Genomic DNA, 5,312 nt, shown 5'->3' on the forward strand with positions numbered 1-5,312 from the left:
AACTGCGAGTTATTGAGGACTGTGTGGAGAGGACAGCCGGTGCGGGCAGGATGGAGAGGGCGTGGCCTAGACCGCAACAGCCAATCAGGGTGGCTGTCAAACCTCTGGATTACGGAGGCGTGGCCTAAACATCTACAGCCAATCAGAGAGCGGCTGGCAGATCACGTATTCTGCACTTTTTGTCAATGTCTGTGTGTGCGTCTGTCTGTTAGTAAAATATCTCATGAACCAATGGACAGATTTTAATGAAACCTTCAGAAAACAATCAGTGGATGTACCTCTAGAACACTTTACATTTTCGGGTTCATAAAGTTTGACATGGCCACCACAGCCTCTGGAACTTGGGAAACACAAAAATGCCTTGAACTCTGTCAATTTTACAAGTCTTTGGCTAAAAATTGCTTTGGAAGTAGCTGTGCATCATCCAAAACAAGTGCTCCAAGCACTACACTTTTTGGCTATATCTTTGCTTAAAACATGAACAACAACAATTGTTGTCAACTCCATTTATATGTTAGCAAAATATCTCACAAACCCGTGGACAGATTTTAGTGAAACTCTCAGAAAGCAATCACTGAATGTACAGCCACAGCTGATTTACTTTTGGAGCCAACTCAATGAAAGATGGCCACCACAGCCAATCAAACTCAGCCAACACAAAAATCGCTATGAATCAGTCAATTTTACAGATATTGAGCTACATTTTGGTGTGGTAGTAGCTGAAAGTCATCCTTGACGCGTGACACAACGCTTACACCATAAATCGAAATGTAAATTTGTGTAATTACGTTTGACTGAAAGCTTGGCAAAGAGAAATAACTTTTTCCACATTCAGACAGAAAGAGGAAACAGGGCTCGACCAGATGTACGAAAAAAAGGAAATTAAAATAACAGTCTCCACCTGCTGAGGAGAAGGAATCAAACCCATTAGTGTGGAGGCCGCAGGGAAGCAGGTCTGCAAAAAAAAAAGAAAAGGAAGGGAGAGGAGAGGGTGTGTTGAAGGACAGAGGAAAAAGAGGGCAAAGGATCGCAGCTGTGCTGTTGAATCACCGCTTTATTCGGCGTTTGGGCTCGCCAAAAACAGGATAGACTGAGGCGGGGTGAGGAGGAAATATAAAACATTCACTTTGCTTTTAGCTCCATTTATCATCATTTAAATAAGAGCATCCAAAACAGGAGCTGCCACGAGAAACATCTGAGATGTGTTTTTTTTAAATAAATCTAAAATAAAAGGTGTTATTTGTTGCATCAAACTCGTCCTGCACAACGAACATCATTTAGAGTATTGGTAATTTTATTCTTTTACATTTTTTTTTTTCCTATTTGTCGCTTAAAATAATGATTTGATGTGATTTCACGTCTTGATTGCTTTTTTGTTACAGGTGTCCGTGGCTCATTATGGTCACCATGGTAACCGCTTGCGTTTATCCCTCCCCGACGACAAACTGAAGAGACAAGCTAAGCCTCAAACAAGCAGTCGCTGAAAACTGCAAGTCAGATTGTCATAATTCTAGAGCTAGAGTATAATCTATGGAAGCTTGCGTGCACGTTGGGATCTGAGTGGAAACTCTAAGTCCTGCAGCAGTGAGAGACGCATCGAGCGAAAGGAGACAAATTCCCTTTATGACTTAATTCCGTCCTTTAATTTGACTCAGATCTCTGGAGTTCCTCTCGAGAATTTGTCTTTTTGTTTAAAACAGCAGTCTTTCCTTCGACTCTGACCCGTTTCCCAGTCCCTGCCGTTTAAAAACATTCCCTCAGCATAATGCTGCCACCACCATGCTTCACTGTGGGGATGGTGGCATGATGGAAGAATAAAAGTTCATCATCTGGTCTCATCGGATAGAAAATATTTGGGGAAGAAGAAACGTCCACGAAGCCCAGCTTTTGTTAAATAAGCAACTTTAGCGCTGACCTATCTTGGGCGTTCCTTGGTCTTCATGATGCAACTTCCTCTGTGGTAGAGGTGTTGAGCTGGTGTAGGTTCTGAGGACTGTTACGTCACTGGACAGGTTTAGATGAAATTTTGTGGCGTTTGAGGGTAATGGTTGGAACTTCAAATATTTTTTATTTATTTAACTAAAATATTGATGTATTATTACTTATAATCAGATACAAGTTGATCTAAATTCCAGGTTGAAGAGCAAGAAAACAAAAAAAACTCCCGATGGGGTAGATGCTTTGCACAGACGAGTAAAAAGCTGCAGGTCCGTTTCTGCACAGTTAATAAAGTTAATCTAATAAAAGCGACTCGGGCCGGATCATATGAACATGAAGAAGAAGAAAAGAAGACATGGCTGCTCTCAGATAAAGTTAAACTGAGTGAGCTCTGAGCAGAAACAGCTTTTCAGCGAGGCAGAAACCAGTGGGCAGTGATGGAGATTATGTCACCCCAGCACCCACTGGAGAGGAGGATCCTGGACCAAGACGAGGGTGAAGGGTGTGCGTCATGTTCTCAAATCAAGCCCACCACCATCACGCGCACACACTGACTCATGTGCACGAGCGTAAACGCCACACATATATACAGAAAGCTGCACAACTCCACATCACCACGGCAACTAAACACCGAATTGTCCAAAAGCAGCCCCAATAATCTTCGTCTTAAAGATCAACGGGATTAATAGCACGAGATTAGAACCGTTAGTTTCTGATGGAACAAGAACAGATGAGTTTGCTCACGGACCCCCCCCCCCCCCCCCCTCACCTGAGGCCGCAGGTGTCCCCGCTCGCACCGCAGGGCAGAGAAAAGCTTGGAAGCTGGACGCACACAGCTCGCTCACCGTGCCCATCACCAGCTTCATCCAAAACCCCACTTCAGATTAACATCCTCCCAGCATCCTTCTCATCTTTTCCAGAGAAGCTCATGCGTTTCCTCCCGAGCGCCACCAGACTCTGAGAAACTCTCAGGATTAATAACCTCCCTCTGCTCCTCTCTCTCTCTCTCTCCTCCCTCCTCACTGTTGTGCACGCTCTTGACCGCACTCCTGGATTCAGCCGCCTCTCCTCCACGTCCACGTTAAACACGACGAGGCAGAAGAATACGCCGCCGCCGCCGCCGCCGCCGTGAGGCTTGACGACGAGAAAGTGTTCATCTGTGGAAACACACACCCACTGCTGTGTCACTTTGAACAGTTGTTCAAAAAGTATTCTTGGAGGTGGTGACAAACACACACACACCTCACGTCCGCCTGTTTCACACCTCCACACAGTTCAGTTTAGTCAGAGCTGAGTAAACAAACACTTCTCCGCTGAAAATACTACTAACTATGAAGTATTTTACAAGCAAGGTGATGTTTTTACTTTTTTAACTCAAGGCCAACGTACGGCCGGAGGGCCAAAAGTGGCCCTTGGACAATCTCCACCCGACCCTCCAACAGAAAATCCTGCATTTTTATGAATGAAACTTAAGTCTAAATTAAACATTTTGGAAAAATACACAGAAAATATTTGGATTAAGATTGGCTAAAACTTTGTTTTAGGTCATGTTTCTAGAATTAGACTGAAAAGTTCACTCCAAAAAGCACAAATGTATATATTTTTTGCATATTTCAGCAAATAAAAATGTCACGAGAGCCATTTTACAGAAAAAAAACATGTCTTATGTTACTACAGAGTAAATTGTGCTGAAAAAAGAAAAAGCCTGAAAAAAGTATTCCTTTAAAGAAACTTTATTTTCTAATTCTTTATGTGGCCCTTTGACTGCTTTAAATATCTCAGTTTATCCCTCTGAATTTATATGGTTGCCCACTCCTGCTTTAAAGGAATGCTCATCACCCACACATGTACTTCTCAATCTTGTTTAAATTGTGACAACTTGCTTGATAGGTCAGTGCTCAGAGTATGTGTTTAGGATAACACTCAGCTACTACCACACCAAATTTGAGTTCGGTACCTTTAAAATTGACTGGGTTACAGCCATTTCCATGTTTTCCAAGTTTGATTGTCTGTGGCGGCCATCTTGAAATGGGCTGACTCTAAAATGTAAACAGTTTGATTTAAAGCCCCAATGACTACTTTCTGAAAGTTTAGTTAAAATCTGTCCAGCAGTTCATGAGATATTTTGCTAACAGACGGACAGTGTTGACACCAAAGAGATTATGGGAATTTTGAAACAAATATCTTGCTTAATCACTAAGTGCTCAGGTTATGTGTTGGGGTCATTTTCAGCTACTTCCACTCCAAATTTTAGCTCAATATCTGCCAAACTGACTAAGTTATAGCCATTTCTATGTTTTGTAAGGTCAGTTGGCTGTGGGGGCCATATTGAATTGGGCTGATTCTACAATTGAATCAGTTTTAGCTGATGACCCAATGATTACTTCCTAAAAGTTTTGTTAAAATCTGTCCAGCGGTTCATGAGATATTTTGCTTGTAGCCACTTTTACATTTTGTGAGGTCACTTGGCTGTGGTGGCCATATTGAATCAGCTCGACTCTAAACGTCAGTTAGTTGTAGATTTGTATCTAATGATTACTACCCGTTAGTTTCATTAAAATACATGAAGCGGTTCATGACATACAAACCCGTTATTGCTTCACCTTTTTAGCAACAAGTGAGTAGAAAAGGGGAGCACTTTAAAAGTCCCTCAGAGAATTACCGATGAAGACTACTTTAGAGCATCTGACGAAGGTCTGGCTCCTTGGAGGTAGAATGTAAAGTACGAGGGGCGATTTAGAGAAGACAGCAGCTGCAGCACCAATATAGCAGCGATGGTCTGATGTCGGCCCAGAGCGTTCTGGCTGAGTGAAGTGAAAACACGGGAAATGTCAGCAGTTGTTGCAGCCGTCCCCCCACGTGTCCGATCATCTAATTTTAAGCTGCATCTGCTGTAAAAGTGCAGTCTAGACTAACTCTGACATTTGTCTGTTTCGATACGCAGCATCTAGTTTGTACACGTCCCGATTATCTCGTTAAATCAGTTCAGACCTCCTTCCTCTTCTCTCTCTACAGAGCTGACCTCCTTCTCTCGCTCTTGACCTCGTCCTCTGTTGAACTTCCCCTGCCACCTTTCGCTCTGCGCCATGTCCCTCATTGTGTTTGTGTGTGTGTGTGTGTGGGGGGGGGGGGGGGGTTGTCCATCTGTTAGCAAAATATCTCATGAATCACTTGACAGATTAACGTATTTTTCATCATTAGATGAACATATACAGGTGATTAATGTTTGGCGTTAACCCCATTCAATATGGCTGCCACTGGTCATAACTTAAAAGGTGCCGTTTGTAAAGTTGCACAGTCAAAAATTAACATCAATGTTTTTGGTTTATTTAGCTTTTAATAAGAAAAAAAAATAGTTGTTTTCTTTTTAAAGT

The sequence above is a fragment of the Nematolebias whitei genome, chromosome 17 (assembly GCF_014905685.2).
Source record: "Nematolebias whitei isolate Nwh7 chromosome 17, NemWhi1, whole genome shotgun sequence".
NCBI lineage: Eukaryota > Metazoa > Chordata > Actinopteri > Cyprinodontiformes > Rivulidae > Nematolebias > Nematolebias whitei.